Consider the following 14,796-nt stretch of genomic DNA (forward strand, 5'->3'; position numbering starts at 1 on the left):
AAACCATCAAAATCCTAGAGAACACAGGCAACAACCTCTTTGACATCAGCTGTAGCAACTTACTAGATATATCTCCGGGGGCAAGGGGGGCAAGGGAAACAAAATTAACTATTGGGACTTCATCAAAATAAAAAGCTTCTGCACAGAGAAGGAAACAACAAAATTAAAAGGCAGCATTTGGAAGGGGAGAAGATATTTACAAATGATATATCTGATAAAGGGTTGGTATCCAAAATTTATAAAGAACTTACACAATTTGGGTGCCTGGGTGGCTCAGTCGTTAAGCGTCTGCCTTCGGCTCAGGTCATGATCCCAGGCTCCTGGGATTGAGCCCCGCATCAGGCTCCCTGCTCAGCGGGAAGCCTGCTTCTCCCTCTCCCACTCCCCCTGCTTGTGTTCCCTCTGTCGGTGTCTCTCTCTCTGTCAAATAAATAAAAATCTTAAAAAAAAAACTTACACAACTCAACACCCCAAAAAATAATCCAGTTAAGAAATGGGCAGAAGACATGAACAGACATTTTCCCAAAGAAGATGTACACATGGCCAACAGACACATGAAAAGATGCTCAAAATCAGGGAAATATAAATCAAAACTACAATGAGATATCACCTCACACCAATCAGAATGGCTAATATTAATAACATAGGAAACAACAGATGTTGGCAAGGATGTGGAGAAAGGGAAACCTTACACTGTTGGTGAGAATGCAAAATGATACAGCCACTCTGGAAAACAGTATGGAGGTTCCTCAAAAAGTTAAAACTAGAACTACCCTATGATCCAGCAATTGCACTACTAGATTTTTACCCAAAGGATACGAAAATACTGATCCAAAGGGACCATGCACCCCAATGTTTATAGCAGCACTATCAACAATAGCCAAATTATGGAAAGAGCCCAAGTGTCCACTGACTGATGAATGGATAAAGAAGAGGCAGTATATGGGGCACCTGGATGGCTAAGTTGGTTAAGTATGCAACTCATGATCTCAGCTCAGTTCTTGATCTCAAACCCAGCATGGAGACTTCCTTAAAAAAAAAAAAAAAAAAATGTATATATAAAATCATATCCATGATGTGGAATATACATATATGGAATATATATCATGGAATATTATTCAGCCATAAAAAAGAATGAAATCTTGCCATTTGCAATGACATGGATGGAGTATATGCTAAGCAAAATAAATCAGAGAAAGACAAATACCACGTGATTTCAGTCATGTAATTTAACACACAAAACAGATGAACATGGGGAAAAAAGAGATGCAAACCATAAAACATATTCTTAACTCTAGAGAACAAGCCAAGGGTTACTGGGGAGGTGAGTGGTGGGATGTGGTAAATGGGTGATGGGTATTAAGGAGGGCACTCATGGTGATGAGCGCTGAGTGCTATATGTAGGTGATGAATCTCTCTACTGAAACTAATATTACACTATATGTTAACTAGAATTTAAATAAAAACTTGAAACTATAAAAAAAGGCAAAAATTTTCAGAAGTACCTATTCTTTTTGAAATTTAAAGAATTAAGGTCAAAGATAAAGGAACTTTTAAATTCCATAAAATAGAATTTAGAAAACCGGTTATGAAAAATAAAATTTTAAATGCGTGGACAAAATATCTGCAATAGCCAAAACAATTTGGAAAAACAAGAACAAGTACATTCACTTTCCTATGTCAGAACTTACTATAAAAGTATAATTTTCAAGACAGCGTAGTATAGGTATATGCAGATACATAGATCAGTGAACAAAATTAAGAGTCCAGAAATAAATCCTTTCATTTATAGTTAATTATCTTTTGAAAAAGTGGTAAGGCAATTCATTGACGGAAGGATTGTTCAATAAATGGTGTTAGGACAACTCTATATCCACATGCTACAAAAGGACAAATGTAGATGCATACCTCATACTGTAAACAAAAATTCACTAACAACAGATCAGACCTAAACATAAGAGCTGAAACAAAGTTAAGAAAACACAGAACCCTGGGGTGCCTGGCTGGCTCAAGCAGAAGAGCATGTGACTCTTGATCTCGGGGTCAGGAATTTGAGCCCCATGTTGGGTGCAGAGATTACTTAAAAATAAAATCTTAAGAAAAAAGGAAACACAGAACCCCTTTGAGACCTTGGGTTAGGCAATGATTTCTTAGGTGTGATATCAAAAGAAAGGTTCATAAAATTTTTTAACTGATAAACTAGACCTAGGAAATAAACATTTGTGCTTAAATAGACAGAACTGAATGAAAAGACAATAGACTGCAAGAAAATATTTTCAAAACACATATCTAATAAAGGATTTGTATCTAGAATTCCAAAGAACTGATAAACTCATTAATAATAAGACAACCCAATCAGAACATGGGCAGAAAATATGAATAGACATTTCACCAAAGAAGACATACTATACTATGGCTAATAAATACATAATACATAATACATAATAAATACATAAATGAAAGATCAACATCATTAGTCATTAAGGAAATGTTAACTAAAAGCACAATTGAGGTATTTCACACCCATTAGAAAGGCTGTAACAAATACGCCCTTATTTATGAATAACAAATGTTGCCAAGAAAGCCGGGGAAGATGGCAGAGTAGGAGAATCCTAAGTTCACCTCGTCCCACAGATACACCTAGATAACAGCCACATCAGTGCAACTAACCCAAAAAACAATCCAAAGACTGGCAGAACAGACTCTCCGTAGTTAATCATAGAGAGGAGACCCCCATGGAAAAAAAATGGTAGGAAAGGTGGAGTCCCAGATGGGAATCAAACTAACCAGCAGGGAGGGAAAAAACTAACCAGTGAGATCAACCACAAATGGGAGGGACATCATAAGCACGAAAAAGGGAGAGGAAGGTCCACACCATACACCCCAGACACAGGGCACCTGCGCTGGGAAGATGACTCCCCGTAATATTTGGCTTTGAAAACCAGAGGGGATTAACTTTGTTAGTTCTTACAATTAGTGGGTCTTAACACTGGGAACTTTAAAAATCAGCAGGTTTGGCTCTGGGAAAGCTGGAGGGAATAGGAAACTGAGTGCCTGCCCTTAAAGAGACAGTAAAACAAACAATCCTGCTGAGATATAGCATAGAAGCAGGAGTTTGAAAAATACCTGGAGTAAATGGGAAGACAATTTATTTACTAATCTCAGAATGTGTATTGGAGGGGAAAAGATCTTTAGGAGACTTCTCCAAGAACAAAAGAGCTGATGGGCACCGTTTCCCTCCCCCACACCCAGCCTAGACATACACCTGTAGGAACCAGCATGACCACTCGCCACCTAACTTGCTAACAATGTGCACCCTGTCCCCAAGTTCTCCAGCCCCTGCCCCAACCAACCTACCCCATTTGGCAGGAGTCTCTCCAGAGTAGCTGACATGTCTCTTTCTGCAAACGACCCCCATAGTAGCCAACACAATTCCCAAGTGAGTCTTGCCCTGGAGAGTGGGGAAGATAACCACACATACCAGCTCCAGTGCAGCACCAGCAGTGGATTGGGGACAGACATCTGGCCTGATTGCAGGTCCCACACATCAACGATAACCTCTCAGGGAACAATGCAGGGAGCCCCCCCCCCCCACTTAGGTGCAACTGCAGTCCCAGCAAACAGGCTGAGGGCAGGCATCTGGTCTGTCTGCTGACACCACCCGACTGCAAACCCAAGGTGGTCCCATACTGGCCCCTTAACAATACAGGAAACAAACTCTGCCCACAACAGGCAAGGAGCGCTATTGCAACCATTTGGACTGAAGGCAAATGTGGCTCAACCACAATAGGGTGGGTGCAATACACACAGGAGACACCCATGAAGCACCAGGTTCTGGTGAATGGGACACTGCACTGCAGGGTACTACAAGGCCACTTCTTCATAAGGCCATAACTTTCAAAAGCAGGAGACATAGCTGACTCTCCTAACGCACAGAAACAGACACAGAGTTAGAAAAAATGAAGAGAAAAAGTATATGACCCAAATTTAAAAAACAACAACAACAGGAAAAAAATCACTGCAAAAGAGCTAAATGAAATGGAGATAAGCAATAATGCCTGATAGAGAACTCAAAGTAATGGTCATAAAGATACTTACTGGACTTGAGAAAAGAGTGGAGAATCTCAGTGAGACCCTTAACAAAGAGATAGAAAACATAAAAGAGAACTAATCACAGACAAAGAACTTAATAAATGAAATTAAAAATACACTGGATGTAATAAATAGTAGACTAGAAGTGGAAGAATGGATCAGTGATCTGGAAGGTTGGTTGTTGGAAAGCAGCAGACAACAACTGGGAAAATTAAAAAGGATAATAAGAAATGAGAATAGGTTAAGAGAACTCAGTGATATCCTCAAGTGTAATGACATTCACATTATCGAGATCCCAGAAGAAGATAGAAAAAGGGGGTAGAAAATTTATTTGAAGAAACAATAGCTGAAAATTTCCCTAATTTGAGGAAGGAAACAGATATTCAGATCTAGGATGCACAGAGAGCCCCCAACAAAATCAATCCCAAGAAGGTCCTCACCAAGACACACAATAACTAAAATGACAAAGAGCAGTGATCAAGAGAGATTTTTTAAAGCAACAAGAGGAAACAGTTACATACAAGGGAAACCCCATAAGGCTATCAGCTGATTTTTCAGCAGAAACTTTGCAAACTGGAAGGGAGTGGCATAATATATTCAAAGTGTTGAAAGGAAAAAAACCTGCAAACAGGGACGCCTGGGTGACTCAGTCAGTTAACCGTCTGCCTTCGGCTCAGGTCATGATCTCAGGGTCCTGGGATTGAGTCCCACATCGGGCTCCTTGCTTGGTGGGGAGCCTGCTTTTCCCTCTGCCTGCCGCTCCCCCTGCTGTGCGTTCTCTCTCTCTGACAAATAAATAAAATCTTAAAAAAACAAAAACAAACCTGCAAACAGAAATACTCTATTTGTTAAGGCTATCATTCAGAATAGAAGGGGAGATAAAGTTTCCCAGACAAAAGATAAAGGAATTCATTACCACTAAACCAGACTTACAAGAAATGTTAAAGGGAATTCTTTGAGTTGAAAGAAAAGGCCTTAATCAGGAGTAAGAAAATTAGGAAGGAAAAACATTTCACAAGTAAATACAAACATAATAAAAGTAGTAGATTAATCACTTACAAAACCAGTACAGAGGTTAAAGCACAAAAGCAGTAAAATCAATTATGTCTATAAAAATCAGTCAAGAGACTCAGGAAATAAAAGTATGACATCATATACATAAAACTTTGGGAAAGGGTAAAAATTTAGTCCATTTTTTTTTAAGATTTTATTTATTTATTTGACAGAGAGAGACACAGCAAGAGAGGGAAGACAAGCAAGGGGAGTGGGAGAGGGAGAAGCAGGCTTCCCGTGGAGCACGGAGCCCAACGTGGGACTCAATCCCAGGATGCCGGGATCATGACCCGAGCCGAAGGCAGACGCTTAACAACTGAGCCACCCAGGCGCCCCAAAATTTAGTCCATTTAAAATGGATTCAAACTTAAGCGACCATCAACTTTATATAGACTGCTATATGCATAGGATGTTATGTATAAACCTAATGGTAACCACAAATCAAAAATCTATAATAGATATGCAAAAAACAACAAGAAAGGAATCCAAGCATATCACTAAAGAAAGCCATCAAACCACAAGGGAAGAGAGCAAAAAGGAGAAAGGAACAACCTTAAAACAAGTAACGTTGTGAAAACACAATGGTCCAAAATCTTTGGGATGCAGCAAAGGCAGTTATAAGAGGGAAGTTTATAGTAATATGGGCCTACCTCAAGAAGCAAAAAAAATCTTAAGTAAACAAACTAACCTTAACACCTAAAGCAGCTAGAAAAAGAACAAAGCCTAAAGCCAGTAGAAGGAAAAAAATAATAAAGACTAGAGCAGAAATAAATGAAATAGAGACTAAAAACACAACAAAACAGATCAATGAAATTGGGAGCTGGTTCTTTGAAAAGATCAACAATTTGATAACCTTTAATGAGACCCATAAAAAAATGTGAGCAAACTCAAATAAATCAAATCAGAAATGAAAGAAGAGAAATAGCAATCGACACCACAGAGATACAAAGAATTATAAGAGAAAATTATGAAAAGTTTGTGCCAACAAATTGGACAATCTAGAGGAAATGAATAAATTCCTAGAAAAATAAAACCTTCCAAAACTGAATCAGGAAGAAATAGAAAATTTGGACAGACTGATTACTAGCTATGAAATTGACTCAGTAATCAAAAAACTCCCAACAAACAAAAGTCCAGGACCAGATGGCTTCACAGGTGAATTCTACCAACACTTAAGACTTAATACCTCTTCTCAAACTATTCCAAAAAATACTAGAGGAAAGAAAGCTTCCAAATTCTGAGGCCAGCATTACCCAGATACCAAAAGCAGATAAAGACCTAACCAAAAAAAAAAAAGAGAGAGAGAGAGAACTACGGGCCAATATCTCTCATGAACATAGATGCAAAAATCCTCAAAAAAATGTTAGCAAACTGAATCCAACAATACATTAAAAAAAATCATCCACCACAATCAAGTGGAATTTATTAATATAGGGATGCAAGGGTGGCTCAATATTCACAAATCAATCAACATGATACATTATCAACAAGAGAAAGGATAAAAACCATAGGAGCATTACAATAAATGCAGAAAAAGCATTCAACAAAATACAACATCCATTTATGATAAAAACTCTCAACAAAATAGGTTTAAAGGAAATATACCTTAACATAAAAAGGCCATATATGAAAATCCCACAGCTAACATCATACTCAAGAGGGAAAAACAAGATCCTCTAAGATCAAAAACAAGACAAGGATGTCCACTCTCACCACTTTTATCAACATAGTACTGGAAGTCCTAGTCACAGCAATCAAATAAAAGGCATCCAAATTGGCAAGGAAGAAGTAAAACTTTCACTATATGCAGATGACAGGACACTGTATATAGAAAACCCTAGAGACTCCACCAAAAAACCACAAGGACTGATAAATAAATTCAGTAAGGTCACAGGATACAGCGTTAATATACAGAAATGCACTGCAGGGGCACCTGGGTGGTTCAGTTGGTTAAGCATCTGACTCTTGATCTCACCTCAGGTCTTGAGCTCAGGATTGTGAGTTCAAGCCCTGTGCCAGGCTCTGTGCTGGGTACGGAGCCTACTTAAAAAAAAAAAAAAGAAAGAAAGAAAGAAAAATCTATTGCCTTTCTATACACTAATAATGAAGTAGCAGAAAGAGAAATTAAGAAAATAATCCCATTTACAACTGCATCAAAAGGAACAAAATATACTGACCTCTACCTCTGAAACTAATACTACACTATATGTTAATTAATTGAATTTAAATTTAAAAAAAAATTTTAAATACTTAATAAACTTAACCAAGGAGGTTAAAGGCCTGTATTCCAAAAACTGTGAAACACTGATGAAAGAAATTGAACATGACACAAATGGAAAATTATCTATGCTCATGGATTAGGAGAACCAATATTGTTAAAATGTCCCTACTAACCCAAAGCAATCTACAAATTTAACGTAATCCCTATCAAACTACCAACAGCATTTTTCACAGAACTCAAACAAACTACCATAAAATTTGTATGAAACCACAAAAGACCCACATAGGCAAATCAATCTTTAAAAAGCAGCAAGAGGGCATGTATTGAATGGAGCACTGGGTGCTACACGCAAACAATGAATCATGGAACACTGCATCAAAAACTAATGATGTAGGGCGCCTGGGTGGCTCAGTTGGTTAAGTGACTGCCTTCGGCTCAGGTCATGATCCTGGAGTCCCTGGATCGAGTCCCACATCGGGCTCCCTGCTCGGCAGGGAGTCTGCTTCTCCCTCTGACCCTCCCCCCTCTCATGTGTTCTCTCTCATTCTCTCTCTCTCAAATAAATAAATAAAATCTTAAAAAAAAAAAAACTAATGATGTAATGTATGGTGATTAACATAAAATTTTTTTAGAAAGCAGCACAAAACTGCAAGTATCATAATCCAAGATTTCAAAGATATACTAATCAAAATAGGACGGTACTGGCACAAAAACAGACACACAGATCAATAGAATAGAACAGAGAGCCCAGAAATAAACCCCTGCTTCTATTAACCTATGACAAAAGAGGCAAGAATATACAACAGGAAAAAGGCAGTCTCTTCAACAAATGGTACTGGGAAACCTGGACAGCTACATACAAAAGAATGAAATTGGACCACTTTCTTACAGCGTACACGAAAATAAATTCAAAATGGATTGAAGACCTAATGTGAGACCTGAAACCATAAAATTCCTAGAAGAAAACATAGGCAGTAATAACTTCGACATCAGCCAAAGAAACATTTTTCTAGAAATGTTTTCCTTTGGCAAGGGAAACAAAACCAAAAAAACTATTGGGACTACACCAAAATAAAAATCTTTTGCACAGTGAAGGAAACCATCAACAAAGCAAAAAAGACAACCTACTGAATGGCAGAAGATATTTGCTAATGATATATCTGACAAGGGGTTAATATCCAAAATACATAAAGAACTTAAACAACTCATTACAAAAAAAAAATCAAATTAAAAATAAGCAGAGAATATGAATGGACATTTTTCCAAGAAAGATACACAGATGGCCAACAGACACATGAAAAGATATTCAGTCATCACTTACCATCACAGAAATGCAAATCAAAACTACAATGAGGTACCTGTCTTAAACCTTAAACCTGTCAGAATGGCTAAATTAAAAACACAATAAGTAACAAGTGTTGGCAAGGACGTGAACAGAAAGGAACTGATGGGAATGCAAGCTGGTGCAGTCATTATGGAAAACAGTATGGCAGTTCCTCAAAAAACTAAAAACAGAATTACCATTTGATCTAATAATTCCACGACTGGGTATTTACCCAAAGAAAGTGAAAACACTAATTTGAAAAGATATGTGCACCCCTATATTTACTGCAGCATTATTTATAAAAGCCAAGACATGGAAGCAAACCAAATACCCATTGGTAGATGAATGGATAAAGAAGATGTGGTAATATGCAATGGAATATTACTTGGCCATCAAAAAGAAGGAAATCTTGCCATTTGCAACAATGTGGATGCATCAGAGGGTATAATGCTAAGTGAAATAAGTGGGTCAGAGAAAGACAAATACCATATGATTTCACTCATATGTGGATTTTAAGAAACAAATGAATAAACAAAAAAAAAGAAACAAACAAAAAACCAGACTCTTATTTACAGAGAACAGACTAGTGGTTGCCAGAAGGGAGGTGGAGGGGGGATGGGTGAAACAGGTGTAGGGGATTAAGAGCACACTTATCTTGATGAGCACTGAGTAATGTATGGAACTGTTGAATCACTCTATTGTACACCTGAAATATAACACTGTACATTAATTATACTTGAACAAAAAATAACAAATGTTGGTGAGAATGTAGAGAAACTGGAGCCCTCTTATGTAGCTATAAAAAATTGTAAGCTGATGCAGCCCCTTTAGGAAACTTGGCAGCTTAAGCGTAAAATTACCTTATGACCCAACAATTCCACGCCTACATATGTACCCAAGAGAAACTAAAACACATGTTCACACAAAGACAACTATGCAAATATTTATAGCAACATTAACTGTAATGGACAAAAACTGGAGACAATCTAAATGTCCATCCACTGCTGAACGGATAGACAGAAAAGTTGTATTCATACAATGGTAAAGTACCATTAGTAGGAAACGTATTACAACATTGATGAACTTCACAACATGCTGGTGACATGAGAAACTACATGATTCCATTTATAGGAAATGTCCAGAAAAGATAAATTCAGGGACAGAAGTAGATTAGTCGTTGCCTTGGGCTGGCCAGTGGGGATGTGAAGTAACTACCTAGGCATGAGGGATCTTATCGGAACAATGAAAATGTTCTAAACCTGATTTATGGTCACGGTCGTTTCATTTGGTAAACTTACTAAAAATCTTTTAATTTTTAATTTAATTTTTTACTTTTTCTTAATTTAAATTCAATTAATTAACATAGTGTATGAGTTTCAGAGGTAGAGGTCAGTGATTCAGTCTTTAAAAAAAAAAGTATAATATCTACAACTTTTTTTTTTTTTAAAGATTTTATTTATTTATTTGACAGACAGAGATAGCGAGAGCAGAAACACAAGCAGGGGGAGTGGGAGAGGGAGAAGCAGGCTTCCCACGGAGCAGGGAGCCCGATGTGGGGCTCGATCCCAAGACCCTGGGATCATGACCCAAGCCGAAGGCAGACACCCAACGATTGAGCCACCCAGGCGCCCCCAGTGATTCAGTCTTATATAACACCCAGTGCTCACTACATCACATCACAGTTACCCCTTCCCCACTCCCCTACAGCAACCCTCAGTTTATTTCCTATGATAAGTCTCTGAGTGCCTGGGTGGCTCTGTCAGTTAAGCATCTGCCTTCAGCTGAGGTCATGATCTCAGAGTCCTGGGATCGAGCCCCACATCAGGCTCTCTGCTCAGCAGGAAGCCTGCTTCTCCCTCTCCTCTCCCTCTCAATCTCTCTCAAATAAATAAATAAAATCTTTAAAAAAATGTCTCTTGTGGTTTGTCTCCCTCTCTGATTTCGTCTTGTTTTATTTTCCCCTCCCTTCCCCTATGATCCTGTTTTGTTTCTTAAATTCCACATATGAGTAGGATCATATAATTGTCTTTCTCTGATTGACTTATTTCACTTAGCATAATACCCTCTAGTTCTATCCATGTCGTTGCAAATGGCAAGATTTCAATTTTTGATGGCTGCATAATATTCCTGTGTGTGTGTGTGTGTGTGTGTGTGTGTGTGTGTACCACATCTTCTTTATCCATTCATCTGTGGATGGACATCTTGGCTCTTTCCATAGTTAGGCTATTGTGGACATTGCTGCTATAAACACTGGGGTGCACGTGCCCCTTTGGATCATTATGTTTGTATCTTTGGGGTAAATACCCAGTAGTGCAATTGCTGGGTTGTAGGGTAGCTCTATTTTCACCTTTTTTTTTTTTTAAGATTTTTTATTTATTTCAGAGACTGAGTGAGTGAGAGAGAGAGAGAGAGAGCACAGGAGCTGGGGCAGGGAGAGAGGGAGAAGCAGGATCCCCTGGGATCATGACCTGAGCCAAAGGCAGGCACTTAACCTACTGAACCACCCAGGTGCCCTATTTTCAACTTTTTGAGGAACCTCCATACTATTTTCCAGAATGGCTGCATTCCCTAAAAATCTTTTTTTTTTTTTTAAGATTTCAAGTAATTTCTTACTTAACATGGGGCTCAAACCCAGAACCCTCGAGATCAAGAGTCACATGCTCTACTGACTAAGCCAGCCAAAAATCTTTTATTGTACCCTTGAAATGGGAAAATTTTATATATAAACTATACCTTAGTAAAACTGTTTACAGAACAAAATAAAACTTGTGCAATGCAACCAAACTAGTCTTTATAGGGAAATTTATAACTGAATGCTTGTATTGTAATAAAGGAAAAGCTGGAAATTATGAGCCAAGTGTTTACTACTCCATAAAAGGTAAAAAAAAAAAAAAAAAATTACAGCAATTATCAAAAGAAATAAAAGTTTCCAAAGAAAAGAACAAAAGTTGGTCCCTGAAGACCAATAAAACATAAAGGAGAGGAAGGCACAAATAAAAGCATGGATTTGTAGAATAAAAGATACAGAAGGAGAAAAAAGATACAGAAGGGGAAAAAATTAAGAGGGTCTATGAATAATATTTGCCAATAAATTGAAAACAGAAGCAATGAGCAAATTATTAGAGCATCTTGACCTTATTGAACTGATTCAAAAATAAATGCAGTCTACTTATCTCACATTAAAGTAGTTGAATCACTCATTTAAATGTTATAAAGAATACACTAAGTGCCAATGTTCATAGCAGCATTATTCACAATAGCCAAAAGGTGGAAACAACCAAAATGTCCATCAACAGATGAATGGATAAACAAAATGTGGTATATACATCCAGGGCAGTATTATTCAGCCATAAAAAGGAAATTGATTCATTTTACAACATGGATGAACCTTAAAAACATGCTAAGTGCAATAAACCAGACACAGAAGGACAAATATAACTCCACTTACATGAGATACCTAAAATACGCAAATTCATACAGACACAAAATAGAACAGAGATTACCAGGCCTGGGGGGAAAGGAGGAAGTGGCAATGGGGAATCATTATTTAATGGGTACAGAGTTTTGAGATGATGAAAAAGTTCTGGAAATAGTGGTGATGGTTGCAGAATATTGTGAATATACTTTATGCCACTGAAATGAATACTTTCAAAAGGTTAAAATGGTAAATTTTGTTATATTTTACAATAAGCCAATTTAGAATCATCTTGCTATATTCACACATGGAGAAAAAAACAAAAACAAAAACAAAAACCTAGTGGGATTTTCACCAGGATCGTATTGACTCTCTATTACTTTGGGGAGAAGAGATATTTTTCACATTGTGTCTACCAGTCTATGAAGATGACATACACCTCCTTTAAGTCCTTAATTTCTCTCAACAATGTACTAATATTTGGTGAATTCTTACCATATATTTGGGGTGGTTTTTTTTTTTTTTTTTGAGATTTTTATTTATTGACTTGAGAGAGAGAGAGAGAGAGAGGGCATGAACTGGGTTCCCAGGCAGAGGGACAAGCAGGCTCCCCGCTGAGCAGGGAGCCCAACTCAGGGCTTAGGCCTCGAGGACCCTGAGTTAGGACCCTGAGATCACGACCTGAGCTGAAGGGCAGACACTTAACTGACTGAGCCACACAGGCGCCCCTGCCATATATTTGATTTTAAAATGTTGTTGTCAATGACCGCTTTCTTTCCATTTCACTTTCCAATTGTTTGATAATAAATAGAAATAAGTGATTTTTTAAAAAATATTGTGCCTGTATCCAGTAGACATACCAGCGGCACTTAATTCTTATACTTATCAAAAATTATTTTGGGGGCACCTGGGTGGCTCAGGACTCTTGATTTTGGCTCAGGTCATGATCTCAGGGTCATGGGGCTCTGTGCTCAGTGGGGAGTCGGCTTGAGATTCTCCCTCTGCCTCTGCCCCGCCCCTTCACCTGTTCTCTCTCTCCCTTTCCCCCCTCTCTAAAAAATTACTTTGGGTTTTTTGTTGTTGTTACAAAATCATGTTTCTGTGAATACAAAGCTTTTTATTTCCTTCCTGATCTTTATGACTTTTTAAAAATTAAATTTAATTTTTTTAAGTAAACTCTACCCCCAACAGGGGGCTCAAACCCACAACCCCAAGATCAAGAGTCACACCCTCTAGGGGCGGAGCCAGCCAGGCGCCCCGATGACTTTTCTTATGTGTTTCATATTGCATTAGGTAAGACAACCAGGATTTCATGTTAGCTGTAGGTTTGGGGGGAGGTGGTATTTATCTATCACCGCTATTTCTTTTAGACAGCATCTAGTGGGACATTATTTTTTAATCCAATCAAACACTCTGTCTTTAACTGAGGTATTTAAACCATTTAAATTTAATGAGATTATTGGTATGGTTAGGTTTAAATCTGTCATCTTCCTATTTGTTTTCTATTTGTCCCATACATTCCTTTTCTTTCATAATTCTTTTGGATTAAATATATTTTATTCCACGTATCTCCTTAGTGTCTTACTAGTGATAATTCTTGGGTTTGTTGCTTTAGGACTGGTGGCTTCAAGATTGGTGGTATCCATCTTTAACTTACGTCTCCCTTCAAGTGATGTCACACCACTATAGTATAGAGTAAGAACCTTTTCTAGAATACTTCCCTTTGTCCCCTTGCACTTTGTGCTATTATTGTCATACATCTTTCTTTTACAAGTATTAAAAATCCCATCTAACTTTATTACTTTTGTTTAAACAATAGATATCATTTAAAGGGATTTATACAAGGAAAACCTTTGCTGTATTCACTCATGTAAATGGATACTATTTCCAATGCTCTTTATTCCTTTGTGTAAATTCATGCTTCCATGTGGTATAATTTTTCTTCTGCCTTAAAGACTTACTTGAATATTTCTCTCTCTCTTTTTTTAAGATTTTATTTATTTATTTGGGAAAGAGAGCACAAGTGGGGTGAGGGACAGAGGAGGAAGCAGGCTTCCCGCTGAGCAGGGAGCCCGATGCGGGGCTCGATGCCAGGACCCCGGGATCATGACCGAGCTGAAGGCAGACGCTTAACCGACTGAGCCACCCAGGTGTCCCTGAGTATTTCTTACGGGGCAAGTCTGCTGGTGATGAATTCCTTCAGCGTTTGTATGTCTTACATGTTCCGTTTTGAAACATATTTCCGGTAGGTATAGAATTCTATCACTCCTCAGACTCAGAGCCCATAGCCCCCAGTTCCACTAACGGCGGGGGGGCTGCTATCCCCTTGAGCTCAGGGTCGGGCTTGGAGCGCTAGGGTTTTCTGTGTGCCTGCCGCCCCCTCAGCTTCCCGTTGTCCCCGCATACCTGTGTCAGGGAGGGGGTCTTCCTCCATGCTCTCTCCCTGTGTGTCTAGCTGCAGCCTGCCGTTGCCGGGGGTCGGGGCCAAGCTCACGGCAGGAGCGGAAGAGACGCCCTATTGTCCCAAATCAGCCTCCATCTCAGGCAGGCCCTTTGGGCTTCGGCTGCGGCTGCGGAGGTGAGGTTTTCTTAGTATTCCCGCTCGTCCCACCTGCGGCTGCCAAACTCTGCCTTCTCCCTGGGGTCGGTCCAGGGTGCTTGTTTCCTGCGCCACCCCCGGCAATGGCAAAC

This window comes from Phoca vitulina, unplaced genomic scaffold (assembly GCF_004348235.1).
Source record: "Phoca vitulina isolate PV1807 unplaced genomic scaffold, GSC_HSeal_1.0 scaffold15, whole genome shotgun sequence".
NCBI lineage: Eukaryota > Metazoa > Chordata > Mammalia > Carnivora > Phocidae > Phoca > Phoca vitulina.